This window comes from Labrus bergylta, chromosome 9 (assembly GCF_963930695.1).
Source record: "Labrus bergylta chromosome 9, fLabBer1.1, whole genome shotgun sequence".
Classification (NCBI taxonomy): domain Eukaryota; kingdom Metazoa; phylum Chordata; class Actinopteri; order Labriformes; family Labridae; genus Labrus; species Labrus bergylta.
The window spans coordinates 2221925-2241298 of NC_089203.1; the positions used below are offsets into that span (position 1 = coordinate 2221925).

At 44.4% G+C, this 19374-nt stretch overlaps 2 long non-coding RNA genes across 2 annotated transcripts; one reads left to right on the top strand and one right to left on the bottom strand.

The window, feature by feature from the left end:
- Nucleotides 1-1725: 1725 nt before the first annotated feature.
- On the bottom strand, nucleotides 1726-3854 carry LOC136179966 (uncharacterized). The gene is made up of 4 exons (XR_010666877.1): nucleotides 3653-3854; nucleotides 2455-2562; nucleotides 2226-2275; nucleotides 1726-1869 (listed from the first exon to the last, which is right to left on the bottom strand). It is a non-coding gene; the product is annotated as an uncharacterized lncRNA (long non-coding RNA).
- A 3991-nt stretch (nucleotides 3855-7845) lies between these two features.
- On the top strand, nucleotides 7846-10716 carry LOC109995937 (uncharacterized). The gene is made up of 4 exons (XR_010666902.1): nucleotides 7846-8812; nucleotides 9011-9166; nucleotides 9274-9356; nucleotides 10073-10716. It is a non-coding gene; the product is annotated as an uncharacterized lncRNA (long non-coding RNA).
- The last annotated feature ends 8658 nt before the right edge of the window (nucleotides 10717-19374 follow it).

Below are 19374 nucleotides of genomic sequence, written 5' to 3' on the forward strand. Positions count from 1 at the left end.
TTTGTTAAATTAGCTGCAGACATGGTGAGAGTGAATGGAGTAAAGTCCAACCGACCGTTTGACCGGGTCACGTGTGTTCCCGCCTTGGTCCGTACCAGTGGGCGCGCACTGTAGCTGTTCCCACTCAACGTTCTTGAAGCCAAAATACGTCGCTTAGGGGCGCTTCCATCTTGCAATTTTGACGTCATTTGGAGCCAGTAGGGTCCGGGGGCAGGAGCCCTGGTAACACGCCCCGCCCACTTAGCGTACTGCCCTGATGACTTACGCAGCCCAGCTATGCCGAAAGCGCTCTGCTGGTCTACGATGAAGAAATGTGTAAGTACAACCAACCACCGTATTCAAAGTCTAATATTTAAACACACTGTTTTAAAAAATCCAGTTATTTTGATCATTATTGAAAATACGTGGGCTGCTGGGTCCTCTGTTTTTGCCAAAATCGTTCTATATTTAAGCTAGGTTAGCACCACAGACCGCAGGCTACAGGTGGTAAGATATGTTGTATTTTGTTAGAAACTGATAGTCTGCAATGTGATTCATGTCTGCTTTTCTAATATATTTAAATGAACAGTAAATCAATCGTTTTTTGTATTTTCATTTAGGCAAAGAAGAGATAAAAGCAGCAGGTCTGACATCTTCCAGAGGTGAAGTGTAAGTTAAAATCATCTGTTAAAAGTTTTATATCCTGTGATTTTTATTTAAGTTTCATAAGAGGATTGTCAAAACAAGCTATTGCTAACAATACAGTCTTCTAAAAATAAAAATCACACTGAGTCATACACCAGCTAAATGTTAAATAGAAAGGTCATGTTTCTTTTCCATTTTACAATCAACAGAACCTAAAAATGACTCATTTCAACCTTCATCTGTACACCTGTTACAGAGGTCAGGCTGGGGTCACATAGTTTGAAGGAACCTCCTCCTTTTTTCACCTGTGCCAGATGCCCTGCTCATCCACTGTGGTAGAAATGACCTTACACCAGCAGCTCTCCCAGATGAAGAGTCCTCTCTGCCATCACCCAGAGGAGCTGATCGACGTCTGAAGAAGGTGGACAGAGTCTGGTGCTTTGTGACAGTGAACAGTGAGAAGGCTACCATAGTCATCCTCAGATAAAACACAGAGATCCAGGTCAATATTTAATTTATTTTTCTTAACATGATGTTGCCCTGTGTTTGAAAGGCCAGATGCTGGAGGGTTGTGTTGGATTTGCTTTTCCATCATATTTTAATAGTCAAACAATCATCCAGGATCTCTTTACTTTATTTGATTTTTGTGTGGATTTCTTTGTTAAATTATTTTTTATACTTTCTCCTATGTCCCAGCAGTTCAACCTGATGGTCTCCCTTACTTATTGTCCACATGGTTAATGAAACCAGGGGTTGTTTATTGAAGATTTCTTTTCATAAAATGTTTAAATAAACTTTTTTTAAATCTGAATTGACTGTTTCTGATTAACTGGAGTACAACAAAGTGTTGGTCACAGTAAAATAATTTAGCAGTTAAGTTTATAGTTCACATTTGAAAAGTCCTTGAACTGACATTAATTTCTTGTTGACCAACAACAGCGAAGACAACAGCAAAGCTAACAGACGAGCTCAGCTTGTTACAGCTGGTCTCGTCTGAGATAAATGGCCTTCAAACTTATTTAATATTAAACATTTAAAGCCAATAAGCATAGCAAGATACGTATGAGATTCCATTTCAATTTATTCAATCACAGACTTGTCAAACAGTTTGGCATGATGTGCTGCTGTTTTCAAGAGTTAATAACTGAAGAGAAGAAGTCCATCGAGAGGGGACAGGAAACGTTCAGGGGACGAGTCCTCCATGTTGTCAGGGGTTGCTGATGGATCTGAATCTGAGGGAATCTTCTGTAATAAAGAAAAACAATCACAGAGTTAAATGTAAAGTATAATGAATTTTACTGTGATGTTTATGCCTCAGACCTGAAATCAGATCTGTCCTCAGGTTCTGCTAAACTTCAGGTTCTAAAGTTTGTTTTTAAGACAGGATAACTATTTAAGAGAAAAAACAAAATATATAATAAGACATGATGAATTCAATAATATGATCAGCTTTATGAATTTATGTTTTAAGACAAAAGTGTTCCTGCCACTTTCTATTGAAGATTATTGTAAACTGTCATCACATGGGCCAACCTGATATATTAAACTAATGTTAAATATTCTCATATAATCAGACAGCCAATTTGTGTGCTGAACCTCACCGGAGCTGGAATCAGAGTCTGGACTGCTGTTTCCTTTGGGCATTGATTTCCTTGAAGACAGAAAGAAGAACAATTTAAACATGAACTTCTTGCAGAACCATAGAGGCTGTTAAAATCTTCTGCTAGTCTTCCTTACATTTTAAGAAGGATTATAAATTGTTACTAAAATTACTTTGATGCTGATAGCGGTTACAATAACACGGTCCAATCATATGAGAGATCGTTTTACCTTTGAGTCCTATGTGAAGGCGTTCTCTTCAGAATCAGCACTGCAAAGACAAGATGATGGCGTCCACCTTCACAACCTGCTGCTTCAGTCTGGCTGCATCATGGTCACCTACAGGAACAGCACAGAAATGCAATCAAAGTACTTCACTTTATTTATCAGAGGATGTACTGTATGCAAAGTAAAACAAAATTAGCTGTAATTCCTCAAAAAGATTTGAGACTGCTTTGTTATTTGAGAGCACAGATTGTTTCTTTTCCCTTCTCTCTGTTGGCCTGTACATGACCTTTTAGTGCTGTAAAAGATGCTACAGTAAATCCTGGATCAGCTGTGTGGATGGTGTGACTGTGTGGTAAAGCTTTGTTAAAGTTGTCACGCACATACTCATATGTCTTTGGAGAGTAAAAGTACAGTGTGGTGGCAAACTGCTTATAAAATATAAAATAGTATTTTATTGGTGAGGTGCCTCTATCAAAGAGTCCTACAGAGTAGCAGCAGCTTTAGAGGGAGGAGACGAGAGCATTATGGAGAGGAGCGCACCGGAGGGGGCGAGCTGGGGGAGAGACGCAGAACTCGAGAAAAAGGAAATCCCAGTTTAAAATATAATGTTGGTGAAAAGAGGGAAACAGGACGACATAAATGTCAATGTTGAAATTCTTTTGAATACAGAGACTGTTTGAATGTTCAGTTTTCTTTGGCTATAAAAAGGCAACAATAGCCTGTAGTTTAATCCTGGTGTTTCTCTTCGTTAACGATTATTGAAGTGAAATCAAAAATAAATGCATGACATTTAAAACATATTAACATGTGTGGAGAAATACGTGATCTTTATGTCTTCTTTTATTGTGCCTATGTCTCCTCCTAACTACAATAACAGCAGGATGTTGTGTGTAACACTGGTCTCCTGGGTTAACACCTTCCTTTCAAAGGTGTTAAATACAGACACAGTCACAATCACAGCAATGTTTGTCAGGTTTTGTCAATTTTTAGAACAATTTTTCTATGAGTGTCATTAAATTTACAATATGATCAACTTGTGACTGTTGAATTGGTGTGTGGAAGACAATGCAGAATATTTATCAGTTTAAGCAGCATGATGCTCGGTTAATATTACATTACACCACCGCCGGTTGTTGATGTTTGCGTTCACGTTTCGGTTAGTCTCTTAAATCAGTAACAGTTATATTAAATCAGATCTTACCTTTAGTTTTATCTGGATACATAGAGAAATAATCTACCCTCGTATATAGTACTATGAATTTCAGCCTGCACGGTGAAAGTAAAACCTGTTACTCTCGCTATAGCCCACTTATCACTCAGACTGTAAACATGTACACATTAGTAATGATGCAGGCCAGATTACAATTATGTGACTTTGTTTTTTCCCTACATACTTTTTTGAGACCTTACCAGATGTTTTTATTTTTGCTGTAAAATAACTGTACAGTCAATGAACCACATCTATGTATCTTTTATATTATGATTCTTGGTTTTAAATACAATTTCAATCACAATAACGACATAACAATATCAAAAAACATAGCATGTCAGTTATTAGGTTTGCTCATTTAATAAAATAAAATAAAAAGATAAATCATGCCGGATAAGTAACCTAGCTTTACAACATTTCAGCTAACCTTAGACTGCTTATGTGTTAGCTAGCTAGATAACGACTTTAACCAATGACACATAAATCACTTTTTTACTTACCGAAAAATCTGCAAAGATCCCTTATCTCCCACAGGTCGGTTAGAACAGTTTACTGCAGAACAACTCATTTTGCCAGCTCAAAAAAGACGAAAAAACGGAACGGAAAAATTCAATGGTGTCTCGGCTTTCCTTCACTACGTAACTTTTGTTATTCACAAAGAGAGCTACGCAAGATCGGCGGCTGTCAATCATCGTCAAATATGATGTAAAATTCAGTTTTTCAACCTCAGATAACTTATTTAAAACAAACTTCACAGAAAAATGAGCACTTGAACACAATGTAGGATGATAATAACTAATGATCACAGCAGAGTTTATGTTTGGAAAAAAATTATGTGACGAGTACTTTAACTTTACAGTTTGACCCACATCCCATCTGTTATCATTGAGGAGGCGGGGTTTATGACCTATACTGCAGCCAGTCAGTAGGGGGAGCTCTAAAAATAAAAGCTTCACTAGACCGGGGACCTTGTCCCGTCCATTATTTTTACAGTCTATGGTCCGTACGGATCACGGATCAACTGTGTGCTGTAGCACTAAAAGTAAAAAGTAAAAAGGTTCCCGTGGTGGCTGGCGCTCCAGTGCAAGTGTGTGTGTGTGTGTGCGCACGTTCGTTTGCGCTGTATGTTGGTGTGCCCCGCGATGCTCACAGTCATGACAGCAGAGAGGAGCAGAGAAAAGTAGCTGCAGCTTCATCAAATGCGCTTAATACTCGTTGCATAGTTTCTATATATGACTTTTTTGTAAAACATTTACCCCCCCGGTTTTACCTGCACGTCATTGCGCATGCCTGCACTCTCTCTTGCGCGCGCTCTCTCTCTCTCTCTCTATCTCCCCCGCTCGCTCTCTCGCTCGCTCTCTCATGCACGCAGCAATTTCATGAATAAATGAAAAATTAAATACACACAGGTCGGAAGTATACTTGGGCTCCCCACACAGGTATCGTGTGTGGGAAACACTGCAATGAGATGAAATTGAAATCACTTTTCTATTTTACAATTGTATTTTATAATGACTAAACATCTCGCGATCGACTGAGAATCAGTCAGCGATCTACCTGTCGATCGCGATCGACTGTTTGGGCACCCTTGCACTACAGACTCTGTGCACTACAGACTCTGTGCACTACAGGCTCTGTGCACTACAGACTCTGTGCACTACAGGCTCTGTGCACTACAGACTCTTAGCACTACAGGCTCTTAGCACTACAGACTCTGTGCACTACAGACTCTGTGCACTACAGGCTCTTAGCACTACAGGCTCTTAGTACTACAGGCTCTGTGCACTACAGACTCTGTGCACTACAGGCTCTGTGCACTACAGGCTCTGTGCACTACAGGCTCTGTGCACAACAGGCTCTGTGCACTACAGGCTCTGTGCACAACAGGCTCTGTGCACTACAGGCTCTGTGCAGTACAGGTTCTGTGCACTACAGGCTCCATACACTACAGGCTCTGTGCACTACATGCTCTGTGCAGTACAGGTTCTGTGCACTACAGGCTCCATACACTACAGGTTCTGTGCACTACAGACTCTGTGCACGACAGGCTCCTAGGCTCTGTGCACTACAAAAAAACATTTAAAGTGGAATATGAAGGTACGAAGTGCAGATCCGAACTCGTTGGGTCATGTCTTGGAAATACAGAGTATTTCAGAGGTATGAACAAGCGACAACCTCCGGTGCAAAATCCTGCAGTTCTTCGAGTGTCCACTAAAGGCTGGCTGCAGGAACACAGGAAGTCACATACCCACGACTGGCAAAAAAGCTGTTTCTACAGCATAAATAAACATGTTTACAGCCTGGTTAAAAAAAAACAAATATGTCTTATTAGTTATTGTCATCACTGGAACACTCTGTCCGGGGGGGTGAATTATTTCAAAACGGCTCTGTTTTGATTTTGAAAACAATACATGTTAGGCACATAGCTGACCTGATTGACAGGTGGACACTCTCAGTCTGTCTTTAGGTTGAATGAAAGCTTCTCCGTTAATATTTACAGTCTGTGGGTACAGAGTGCAGATCTGTGCTCGTTGAGCCATGTCATGGTGATACAGACAGTCCACGGTCTCGGGTCTGGAATTAGAGATTTAAGGACACTAAAGCTAACCAGCTAAAGACAATCAAAACAAGCTTATCTCAAAATCTTCTCCTGACACTTATTAAATGATCCAATTAAAAAGTGAGATTATCCTCAGAGATGAAACGTCTCTGCACAGCTCTCATCGTGTGAGTGGAGCAGGGAGAATGAGAGGTGACAGCGTTCTCAGAGTGACTCTTCTGAACGCTAACTCAGATCCAGTTCAGCTCTGAGCCTCAGGGTCTGAAGCCACACTGAGTCCAAAACACTCCTGAGACCTGAAACTGTCATTATCACATCGCTTCTATCATCACGTGACCTCTGACCCATCAGCTGCTGTCTGAACACAAACTGCCCAACAGTGATTGGGCAGTTTGACTCGCTGACAAACAAACAGTGCTGAGCATTGTTAACAATCCGACTGAAACTTTGAGAAGCCAAAAGTGATCTTATTTATCTGTTACTGGTGTCCTCCCCTCATGACCGCCTTAGTTTTTCTGGGATCTTTGCCTTGACTCAGCGTCAGAACACATGGTATGAAACATTTTGAGTTTTGAGAACACCTTCACAGAGCTGTGGGTCCTAACATCATTCATGCTGTTGGATGACCTTTGTCTTCATAGCTTCAGATGAGTGACTATTTGAAGTGTTAGCCTGCAGGAAGACCCCCCAGCAGCAGCAGCAATCAGCAGTGTTTAGAGACTTTAGCTGAGTCAGAGAGTAGATAGAGGCAGAGAAACCCCCCCCACCCCCCCACCATCCCCGCTCTGTGTGTTGGCTGTCTTCCAGTGGACCGAGCCAAGCAGAAAATAAAGCAGCAGCAGCACCTCACTGACCGGTGGCTCAGAAAAGCCTCATCTCTGGCTGCTCAGTGTGTGTGTGTGTGTGTGTGTGTGTGTGTGTGTGTGTGTGTGTGTGTGTGTGTGTGTGTGTGTGTGTGTGTGTGTGTGTGTGAGTGTGTGTTGTGCTAAGCAGGCCGTGATATTAGCCCTGGGGTTTTAGGGGGTCAGAGGAGACGCTTCAGCAGAAAGAGACAGTATTGATTTTTCTTTAGTAAAGGCTAACTTTGGGACACTCCTCATCAGACTGTACAGACCATATGCTCTGCAAATTCAGGGCGCATTGAGACGGTTTCTGAGTTGCACGACAGCATGACGGCTGTTCAGTGTACGAGGAGTGGTTTGCATCTCCTGCTGCAACAAGGGTTCAAGGTCTCAATCATATTTATCTGATCGCAGGAAAGCTCAGTCCTAAATGTAAGAGGAGCTCAAGTCCATTTACCATTTAAAAGGACTCTTTCTGTTTGATACCACACACACAGATGACATGATGTTTTTAACCAGCACACCAGAGGACTTCTCTAACTGCTGTTTTGTTTCTTTCAATCCAAACATCTTGCTCTCACTCTTCCCCAAAACTCTTCTTCTATGGTCTGCCAGCAGCCGAGTGCTCCGATGCACTGGTATCCAGCTGTGCAGCAGAGCCTGCAGCTTCTCTGGACTAAAACCCCTCCATAGCTATCAGCACACAGCCTCCCTCCACCCACACCACCAGCTCCCTGAAGTGCTTACACAGACGGCCTGGCCCTGGCAGGATATGACACGCCATTAACCGGCCGCCACACCATGACGCTTATTTGGAGACATCTGGAGCTGAAAATGTTTCATGACTTCTCCCAGGACTTCCACGGATTAAAAATGGGAGCCTGGCTGGTTTTTTAAAAATACAGAGAGTGAGCAAGATAGGGGAGCAGAGGAGAGAGAGAGGACCCTGTCGAGGAGTCCGATGGTGACAGTACAGCCATAGCTAATGTGATTCCCCCGCTGTGACTCATAGAAGAGGTATATAAATACCCCCACAGGCCCCTGACATGCAAACCCTCCCTGACTCTCTCTAAACCCACGAGACAGAGAGAGACAGGATTTAAAGGGCAGACATTTTTCTTTTCCCCTCTGAACTGTAGACTTGTGTTTCTCCTGCAGAGGGGAAGAAGGTTTGTGTGAGCGTCTCCCACGGCTGAGCAGGAAAATGAAAAAAAAACAGTGAGATGGATGATGAGAGGTCTGCTGCAGCCTGGAACGAGCAGAAAGTGTGAAAGAGTTCATGAGAAATCTTCTGGTCCCTGTGTGAGATCTGGCAGTGAGTGGATGTGTGTTCATGGAGAGTCTGCAGCTGTTAACACACGACGCAGACCCGGCTGCAGCTGCTCTGCAGAGTCCAGCTGGAGCGACGGGTTTGTCTGAAAAGCTTTCAGGAGCTTCACCTGTTGTCTTTGCACAGCTCTGATTTCACTCCTCAGTCTGCAGAGCGTCTGAAGTTACACTTTACTCTCAGCTCTTATTGGTTTAGTTTCAAGTCGATGTTTCACAGATTCTTCTCACATAAAGTGAAAAACATCAAACTCTTCTGAACTTTCAGACGCTCCATCGTGGAGGCTGTCTGATCAGAAAAGATCCATTCAGGACGTCTGTTAGACCGAGTACTGAGACCTGTTTAACCACCAAGAGACACTTGGTGTCTCATTTCATCATCCCCCCAGTCACCTGACTCACTGCATATCAACCTTTGTATTGGTGAGTATGATTTGTTGTTAAAGTAAAATAAACATAAGCATTTGATTATGATGAACTGGAATAATCTAAATTATGTTATATTGCTAATTGAATCTATTTCCCTTGGATCAAACTGAATATTAAGTAAAACTACAAATAATCTATTTTCAGTGTTACAGTTAAAAAAGTGTTCATCAATATACGTTTATGTTTCTGTAGGTCTGCAGTTATTTGCTGAGTTCCATTGCATCACAAATATGAACCTTCACAACACATGCTACAGCCAGCTGGACCGACACACACTGCAACAGCATACAGGCAGAAGGCCTCAGCGACATGAGAGACAGGCGCTGCAGGAGGATTTATAGGCTGTAGGTAAATGACATGCATAAGAATAATCATTTTAACCTGCAGCTAAGGTTAATAATGACTATTTATTCTTATAGTCATAATGAGAATTTAATTTTCCTTTTTTGGCCTAGGAACAGCATGATGTACACAAGAAGCACTCTGGCTCTTCATACCCTCCCATTGTACCGGCAAGGGGATCTTCAAGACCTGCAAGGTATGTACTCAGTGCAATTGTGCAATTATGAAAATGTCAATATCAATGACTAGTGTAAACTGTTTTTGTAAAGTAAAATGTGACTTCCTGCATTTTACAGACTTTAATAGAAGAAGAGATGGGTTTAGATTTTTCTATATTCTATCTAATTATAAGGCTCACATTAATTACAGTGAAAGAGTATAAGGACTGTTATTGTTCTTCCACTCCATGAGGCATACTGTATTAGGCCAGGTCCAACTGTAAGACATTTTCAATCCTTGTTGAACATAAGAAAATCTTCCCGTAGTTAGGCTGAAGCTAAAATGGTGCTTCAGCAGTCAGAGGTAAAAAAACAAGAATTAGTTGATTTTCTTTTTTTGTGGCAGGAAGAGGATGCATGATTATCTTTGATGTGATTTGGCTAAGTCTGAGTTCTAGAGGCCTCGTAATAATAATGGACTTTAGGTCGCATTTTATAACAGAATTAGGACTTTGAATTTTGTCCTTTCACCCTTACAGTGGCTCACATTCAGCAGGTATTATAGAGACAGTATAGACAGAGAAAAAAGTGTGACCGCCAGTAACTGCCAACATGCATATTTACATGCTAGTGTTGTGTCAAGACAAACATATTTGCTGATGCTTTTAATTGTGAGGAGCAAGAGCCTACTGTGCAGGACTTGTAATCTTGTTACTGGGATTATCTCCATCTTTTTTTCCTTTTATTTTTGCAGTGGGACGATGAGCCAAACTTTGAAGACACCCCTGTAGCTCTCCTCTATGTGGTCACTGACAGCTCCACTGGTACCATCCAGTTCAACCCTGACAGCATTTCTGATGTGATTGAAGCAGACCTTGATGTGACGGGTCTCCCCAGGTTGGATGATGGACATTTTCATAATGTTGGTTTTTATCTGAAGGTAATCATTTTATAAGGTTCCTTATCTACCTCAGCACATGATATGTGTGATTCATTATGTTAAATCATTGGATCTTTATTTGCTTTTGATTCCACAAAAGTTTTTTTCTCATATTTTGTTTAAATTTATTGGTTATTTCTAATAATGTCCTTAATTTGCACCTTGTAGCACAGTTTAAGGTTCTTTAAATCCTGTGTAAAATAAACACTGTCAATGTTTCCATTAAAATACAGACACATGACTGGATCTACAAAACCATTCCAGTTGTTCCAAGTTTTATAGACTGTTTTAAACTTGAATAAAAAAGGTGAACTGAACAAAGTGAGTTGTATTAGTATTTTTTAACAATTGTTACTGAAATGAGGGTTTTCTTGTACATTTTGAGCTGATGAGAAGTTATTTTGTTTATCTTTTTCCTTCGGTGTATAAGTTAAGCACAATTTAATTTTTTGATTAGATTTCTCCCAGGCTTTGGGTTGAGCACAAATAAATTTATTGAGTAGAAGTTGGTTGGATTTAATTTGAATGAGTATCAGCAAATCAATTATGGCGAGTATGCCTAACTTAAAAATATATTTTTTTACAAGTAATACATTTGAGTTGGGAAAACTATATGGGAAAGAAAATAAGAAAACAATTGAGTGAACTAAAATTATATTTTTTAATTTCAGTTCTACTCAAAATTTTTATTTCTACTACTCAAAAACTTTGAGGTAATCAGTTACGACAAACATTTTGAGTACTTTCAAATTGTTCGGGTTTACAGTGTACTTCACATATTTAAAAAGGCTCTATCTTCTTGCCTCCTCTTGACCCAACGCATTACAACACAGCTGCTCGTTAACTGCCGTTACCTGCTTGTTGTGGAGGAGGAGGGCAGGCAACGGTGAGTGACACTGACCATACCAATTAATATCACATTTATAAGTTTACTATAATGTAAAAAAAACAAAAACAAAGCCCTCAGGAGCCCGACGACTTATAAAAGAAGAAAAGGAGGAAAAATGTGAAAAAGACACAGAGGTAACGGGCTGCACGGATCAATGATTTATCTGTGGAAGTTAAGCTAGCTTGTTATGGATGGATGATACATCCGTGTTTCCCAATTCCTAATCAATAGCTCAAGTTAACATTTCCACTCTACTTTCATTAGGTAAAGATTAATCAGGTTAAGAAAATAACCAGTGTAAATACTCTTTTTCTTTTGTTATTATGTTGTTTGGGACACAAAACCTACTTTTATATTTATTGACATCTTTCTGTACTTAGTTAGCTTTCACCCTAGTAGATTAAAATGTTTATTTTCCACCTCCTGTTGTCATTAATAGTTTTAAGCTCTTGCCTTTAGAGTATTGATGTCTAAGAGCATAAATGCATTTTGTGAAAGAAGTCCTCACTGAAGAGATAAGTGTGCATGTTGGGTCTGGTTGCAGGGAAAACTATGCTGAGGTTTCTGTACTGCTCTGAAGAGAAAATAATATTTTGTGTTCACACTATATTATAAAATGCAGATTGTTTCACAAATGCTCATCTTCTCTCTCCAGATGCAATCATACACATTTAAATCCATCCCCTGCAACCACTTCTGCTCCCTGCACTGTTTGGTATTGTTTGTTCTGTTACACTAGTTGTTTTTATTTATTTTATTATGTCTTTACTTATAAGAAATATTAGTGTTATTACCATTTTATTAACGTTTGTCTTAGTATTTTTTAAATAAAGAAATTCTGTTAAATATAAAGCTGTATGCCAGTTTTCTTTAAGTTGATGAATATTGTCTTTGGTGGTCAAACTGTCTGCAATATAAGGGGCAACCGCTGAAATCTTGCCAAGAGCACCAAAATGGCTAGGGCCGGCTGTGGTGCGTCTCTTTCATTCAATTGTTAATCTTTCTGTCTTGTAAACTGAACACGCTTCGTAATAAAATAAAGTCATGCATGTGTTGTATTACGACGTTATGTATAAGAAGTAACCGTGCTCAGGCCGGTTACTCCTGGAGCAGTGTGAGTGCAGATGAGAGGGGAATGGGGAGGGGGGGTCACGTGATACAACATGGTATGGGACAACTGGGCCTGAGTGATGCCAGTGTTAAATCAGCTGATATGTCTTGAGAGGAGGATGCAGACGTGAACACAGTCCTGAGTGTTGGAAACAGACTTGAGCAGTTTAACAGGTCATGTCTATCAGCCAACATGCTGAGCTCAGGTTAGAAACACTGAAAGGATGCGAAGGTTAGGGAGGTGTGTGTGAGAGATGGAAAACAGCCTCACGTGTTCATTAGCTGGAGACGTGCAGCCTGAGACGCTCCAACACATCCTGAACCCTCATTACATCCTGGACTAATGAAGAGCAGTGACACAGCAGCTCTCAATGAAGAGGGAACTGTACAGCTGATTAACAGGGAGAGACAGACAGACAGACAGACAGACAGACAGACAGACAGACAGACAGACAGACAGACAGACAGACAGACAGACAGGGGAGAGAGCGCGGTTAGTGGATCTGGTCAGACCTGGCTTTTTCCTTTCTGATACTTTTCTGATACAGACTGCTTCCCTGAACCTGCTGTGTGTGGTCTGAATGACAACATAAACTTTAGAACAGCCAGAAAAGCCAAAAAACAAAAACAAAAAAAAAGCAAGGAGCCTGGATTGAATTATGTATTTAAAAACAAAGCCGAAAAACAAATTCACACCTCCCCGCTCGTCATCCCGATGTTAGCTCTCACCACCCTGTCATCATGCCGATGTTAGCTTACACCTCCCCGCTCGTCATGCCGATGTTAGCTCACACCTCCCCGCTCATCATGCCGATGTTAGCTCACACCTCCCCGATCATCATGCAGATGTTAGCTCACACCTCCCCGATCATCATGCAGATGTTAGGTCACACCTCCCCGTCATCATGCAGATGTTAGGTCACACCTCCCCGTCATCATGCAGATGTTAGCTCACACCTCCCCGTCATCATGCAGATGTTAGCTCACACCTCCCCGTCATCATGCAGATGTTAGCTCACACCTCCCCCGTCATCATGCAGATGTTAGGTCACACCTCCCTGTCATTATGCCGATGCTAGCTCACACCTGGCCGCTCATCATGCTGATATAAACTCAAAGACACCCTTAGAACAGAGAGTAATTCCAGAAAGCGTGGAGGAGAATAGGAGTATATTTGCTGCTAGTTTCAAAATCTGCAGAGCAGTGTGTTAAAGTCAGTTCCTCTGAGCAGAGCGTCAGAGAGGAGTTATTTACTGAAGTGATAGTGAAGTGAAGAGTGTTTGTGAAGAGACGAGAGTGAACACAGCAGGGAGAACATACAAGTTATGATGACATTAGAGTTCACCACTGCCTCATTATTAGCTCAGAATCCATCAGTTCATATGTCAGTGTAGAGAATAGAAACATGTGGAAGGGGAGAAGAAGATATGGACTCTAAATTTTCAGTGGCTGTCGACCTCTGTCAATGAATTTGAATTTCCTTCTCACAGTCTGAAGCTGTGTTCATAAAAACATGATCTTTGCTTTGTCTCTTTAAACTATGTTTGAGCGATATTCTGCCCCATCCCCACACTGCGGAAGAGACTCATTTAGGTCGCTTATATTTGCAATTTTATTCTTTCAGTCACGACCTATAGCTCATGAGCACAGGTTGGAAAAAAGATCAACTGATCTAAATCTACCTTGATGGTCCAGTACAACGACCGCATTAATGCTGCACCAATCTGTCAGTCAATCTCATAATCCATTTTACCCTCCCTGTGAACAGGACCCGAGATATTTAACCTCCTTCACCTGAGGCAGAGAGTCACTCCCCAACTGGAGGAAGCAATCCACTGTTTCCCGGCAGAGAACCATGGCCTTGAACTTCCAGGTTCTGACTCTTAGTTGGCTGCAAACCGCTGCTAACGCCCGCAGGAGGTCCCTTCATGAAGAAGCAAACAGAACAACATCATCTGCATAAAGCAGATCTGTATTTATGACAAACAATAATCAATAACCACGATTTATAAATGTAACCTTTAAGCTTGTGCAGTCACAAAAGTAGACAGTAAAAGACAAGACATCACACTGAGAGGAGTCAACATTTATACACACATGGATCCAGAGTTTAAAGGGTTAAACCATCATGAGTGTAACTTGGAGCGTGAGCGGCTCTGCCTGTCTGTTGGCGTTCTGCCTGTCAGTCTCTCTCCTCTTCTCTCAGATCCTCGATCATGAATATTCATGCTCGCTGTGATTATACCCGCTCTAATCCAGGAAGTGAGTGGGATGATAAAAAGCCCCCGGAGCTCGGCGGCCGCTCCGACGCCGAAATAAACAAATAATCAGGCATCTCAAAACTCGGCTGCAAAAACACGAGTTCAGGAGACCCGGCTGCTCCTTCCGGACAATGTGACATGACGGAGGTGATGGAGGCTGACGTGCAGTGCACAGAGAGCGGACGTCAAAGCAGACAGACGTTAAGTGTGTTTGAAAGAGGAGCAGCCAGAGAAAGAGCGCCGTGTGATTTCATGACCCCAGTCCGGGCTGAAATAACGTGACTCTCATGAGAAGGCAAAAGAAGAAGAAGGCCTCTTTCTTCTAATTGCATCAGCACTTCATTAACAATAATTCAATTAACCACTGGGCCGCTGGAAGCCTCTGCGCCCCGAGGAGCTCGCTGTGTTCCCCACACGAGGCCAAGGTATGTTAATGTCTATTGGATTGTGCTCGTTATCTCTCCAACTGCCCTAATCTGATCTCTGGGAAAGTCAGGGAACAACATGTCGAGTCAGTTAAAAAAACGTCCCCCTGATACGAGAGAGAGCATGGAGTTATTTTCCCACAATGCAGCACGGCTGTAGTTAAAAATACTGATAATTAAACAGGACGCTTGTAAAGAGCAGGGCAGCTGGAGGAGGAGGAGGAAGAGGAGGAAGAAGGGAAGGAGGAGGAGGAAGGAGAGAGAGGAGGAGGAGGAAGAGGATGAAGAGGAGGAGCAGGAGGAGGAGGAGAAGGAGGAGCAGGAGGAGAGAGGAGGAGGAGGAGGTAGAGGATGAAGAGGAGGAGCAGGAGGAGAGAGAGGAGGAGGAGCAGGAGGAGGAGGAGCAGGAGGAGGAGGAGGAGAGAGAGAGGAGGAGGAGGAAGAGGAGGAGGAGGAGCAGGAGGAGAGAGAGGAGGAGGATGAGGAAGAGGATGAAGAGGAGGAGCAGGAGGAGGAGGAGCAGGAGGAGAGAGAGGAGGAGGATGAGGAAGAGGATGAAGAGGAGGAGCAGGAGGAGAGAGAGGAGGAGGAGGAGGAGGAAGAGGAGGAGGGGGATATGTTAGTTCATACATGTTAGATATGGGAGCTCAAATGAGACACTGTTTATAACGACCAGCTCTGTTTTCATGAAGGTAGAAAACATACCTGAGTTCTTCATGGTGGATGTTCAACACAAAGAGTCGACACTGCAGTTGTCCACCACTTGGAAACAATAAGTTTCCATGACGACTCTACAATCAAAAGTCCGTCTGATATCACCATCAGTAGCCCGAGGGCAGTCTATGGTGGTGGCGTGCAGACAGTCTATGGTGGCGTGCAGACAGTCTATGGTGGTGGCATGTAGACAGTCTATAGTGGCGTGCAGACAGTCTATAGTGGTGGCGTGCAGACAGTCTATGGTGGCGTGCAGACAGTCTATGGTGGTGGCGTGCAGACAGTCTATAGTGGTGGCGTGCAGACAGTCTATGGTGGCGTGCAGACAGTCTATAGTGGTGGCGTGCAGACAGTCTATGGTGGCGTGCAGACAGTCTATGGTGGCGTGCAGACAGTCTATGGTGGCGTGCAGACAGTCTATAGTGGCGTGCAGACAGTCTATAGTGGTGGCGTGCAGACAGTCTATAGTGGCGTGCAGACAGTCTACGGTGGTGGCGTGCAGACAGTCTATGGTGGCGTGCAGACAGTCTATGGTGGTGGCGTGCAGACAGTCTATGGTGGCGTGCAGACAGTCTATAGTGGTGGCGTGCAGACAGTCTATGGTGGCGTGCAGACAGTCTATGGTGGCGTGCAGACAGTCTATAGTGGTGGCGTGCAGACAGTCTATAGTGGCGTGCAGACAGTCTATGGTGGTGGCGTGCAGACAGTCTATAGTGGTGGCGTGCAGACAGTCTATGGTGGCGTGCAGACAGTCTATAGTGGTGGCGTGCAGACAGTCTATGGTGGTGGCGTGCAGACAGTCTATGGTGGTGGCGTGCAGACAGTCTATGGTGGCGTGCAGACAGTCTATAGTGGTGGCGTGCAGACAGTCTATGGTGGCGTGCAGACAGTCTATAGTGGTGGCGTGCAGACAGTCTATAGTGGCGTGCAGACAGTCTATAGTGGTGGCGTGCAGACAGTCTATGGTGGCGTGCAGACAGTCTATAGTGGTGGCGTGCAGACAGTCTATAGTGGTGGCGTGCAGACAGTCTATGGTGGTGGCGTGCAGACAGTCTATGGTGGCGTGCAGACAGTCTATAGTGGTGGCGTGCAGACAGTCTATGGTGGCGTGCAGACAGTCTATGGTGGCGTGCAGACAGTCTATAGTGGTGGCGTGCAGACAGTCTATAGTGGCGTGCAGACAGTCTATGGTGGTGGCGTGCAGACAGTCTATGGTGGCGTGCAGACAGTCTATAGTGGTGGCGTGCAGACAGTCTATGGTGGTGGCGTGCAGACAGTCTATGGTGGCGTGCAGACAGTCTATAGTGGTGGCGTGCAGACAGTCTATGGTGGCGTGCAGACAGTCTATGGTGGCGTGCAGACAGTCTATAGTGGCGTGCAGACAGTCTATAGTGGCGTGCAGACAGTCTATGGTGGCGTGAAGACAGTCTATAGTGGTGGCGTGCAGACAGTCTATAGTGGCGTGCAGACAGTCTACGGTGGTGGCGTGCAGACAGTCTATGGTGGCGTGCAGACAGTCTATGGTGGTGGCGTGCAGACAGTCTATGGTGGCGTGCAGACAGTCTATAGTGGTGGCGTGCAGACAGTCTATGGTGGCGTGCAGACAGTCTATGGTGGCGTGCAGACAGTCTATGGTGGCGTGCAGACAGTCTATAGTGGCGTGCAGACAGTCTATGGTGGCGTGAAGACAGTCTATAGTGGTGGCGTGCAGACAGTCTATAGTGGCGTGCAGACAGTCTACGGTGGTGGCGTGCAGACAGTCTACGGTGGCGTGCAGACAGTCTATAGTGGTGGCATGCAGACAGTCTATAGTGGTGGCGTGCAGACAGTCTATAGTGGTGGCGTGCAGACAGTCTATGGTGGCGTGCAGACAGTCTATAGTGGTGGCGTGCAGACAGTCTATGGTGGTGGCGTGCAGACAGTCTATGGTGGTGGCGTGCAGACAGTCTATGGTGGTGGCGTGCAGACAGTCTATGGTGGCGTGCAGACAGTCTATAGTGGTGGCGTGCAGACAGTCTATGGTGGCGTGCAGACAGTCTATGGTGGCGTGCAGACAGTCTATAGTGGTGGCGTGCAGACAGTCTATAGTGGCGTGCAGACAGTCTATGGTGGTGGCGTGCAGACAGTCTATAGTGGTGGCGTGCAGACAGTCTATGGTGGCGTGCAGACAGTCTATAGTGGTGGCGTGCAGACAGTCTATGGTGGTGGCGTGCAGACAGTCTATGGTGGCGTGCAGACAGTCTATAGTGGTGGCGTGCAGACAGTCTATGGTGGCGTGCAGACAGTCTATGGTGGCGTGCAGACAGTCTATAGTGGCGTGCAGACAGTCTATAGTGGCGTGCAGACAGTCTATGGTGGCGTGAAGACAGTCTATAGTGGTGGCGTGCAGACAGTCTATAGTGGCGTGCAGACAGTCTACGGTGGTGGCGTGCAGACAGTCTATGGTGGCGTGCAGACAGTCTACGGTGGTGGCGTGCAGACAGTCTATGGTGGCGTGCAGACAGTCTATAGTGGTGGCGTGCAGACAGTCTATGGTGGCGTGCAGACAGTCTATGGTGGCGTGCAGACAGTCTATAGTGGTGGCGTGCAGACAGTCTATAGTGGCGTGCAGACAGTCTATGGTGGTGGCGTGCAGACAGTCTATAGTGGTGGCGTGCAGACAGTCTATGGTGGCGTGCAGACAGTCTATAGTGGTGGCGTGCAGACAGTCTATGGTGGTGGCGTGCAGACAGTCTATGGTGGTGGCGTGCAGACAGTCTATGGTGGCGTGCAGACAGTCTATAGTGGTGGCGTGCAGACAGTCTATGGTGGCGTGCAGACAGTCTATAGTGGTGGCGTGCAGACAGTCTATAGTGGCGTGCAGACAGTCTATGGTGGTGGCGTGCAGACAGTCTATAGTGGTGGCGTGCAGACAGTCTATGGTGGCGTGCAGACAGTCTATAGTGGTGGCGTGCAGACAGTCTATGGTGGTGGCGTGCAGACAGTCTATGGTGGTGGCGTGCAGACAGTCTATGGTGGCGTGCAGACAGTCTATGGTGGCGTGCAGACAGTCTATGGTGGCGTGAAGACAGTCTATAGTGGTGGCGTGCAGACAGTCTATAGTGGCGTGCAGACAGTCTACGGTGGTGGCGTGCAGACAGTCTACGGTGGCGTGCAGACAGTCTATAGTGGTGGCATGCAGACAGTCTATAGTGGTGGCGTGCAGACAGTCTATGGTGGCGTGCAGACAGTCTATGGTGGCGTGAAGACAGTCTATAGTGGTGGCGTGCAGACAGTCTATAGTGGCGTGCAGACAGTCTACGGTGGTGGCGTGCAGACAGTCTATGGTGGCGTGCAGACAGTCTATAGTGGTGGCGTGCAGACAGTCTATGGTGACGTGCAGACAGTCTATGGTGGCGTGCAGACAGTCTATGGTGGTGGCGTGCAGACAGTCTATGGTGGCGTGCAGACAGTCTATGGTGATGATTGATCTTTTAGATTGGAGACTGGACTTTGGTGTTTTCTGTTTGTACTTAAAGCATGGAGCAGTAAATGTAAATGTAGTCCAAGTGTTTCTGTCAGCTGTGAACTTTTTACAAACTCCCTGACAACAGAGGAGTCAGTCCTCTCTCTTTATGCAAAGCATGCCCAGCTCCCCCCCCCCCCCCCCCCCCCCGAGAAGGACATTTACTCATCCATGTTAATGTTGAAGTGGGAAATAAAAGATGGGCGGAGAAA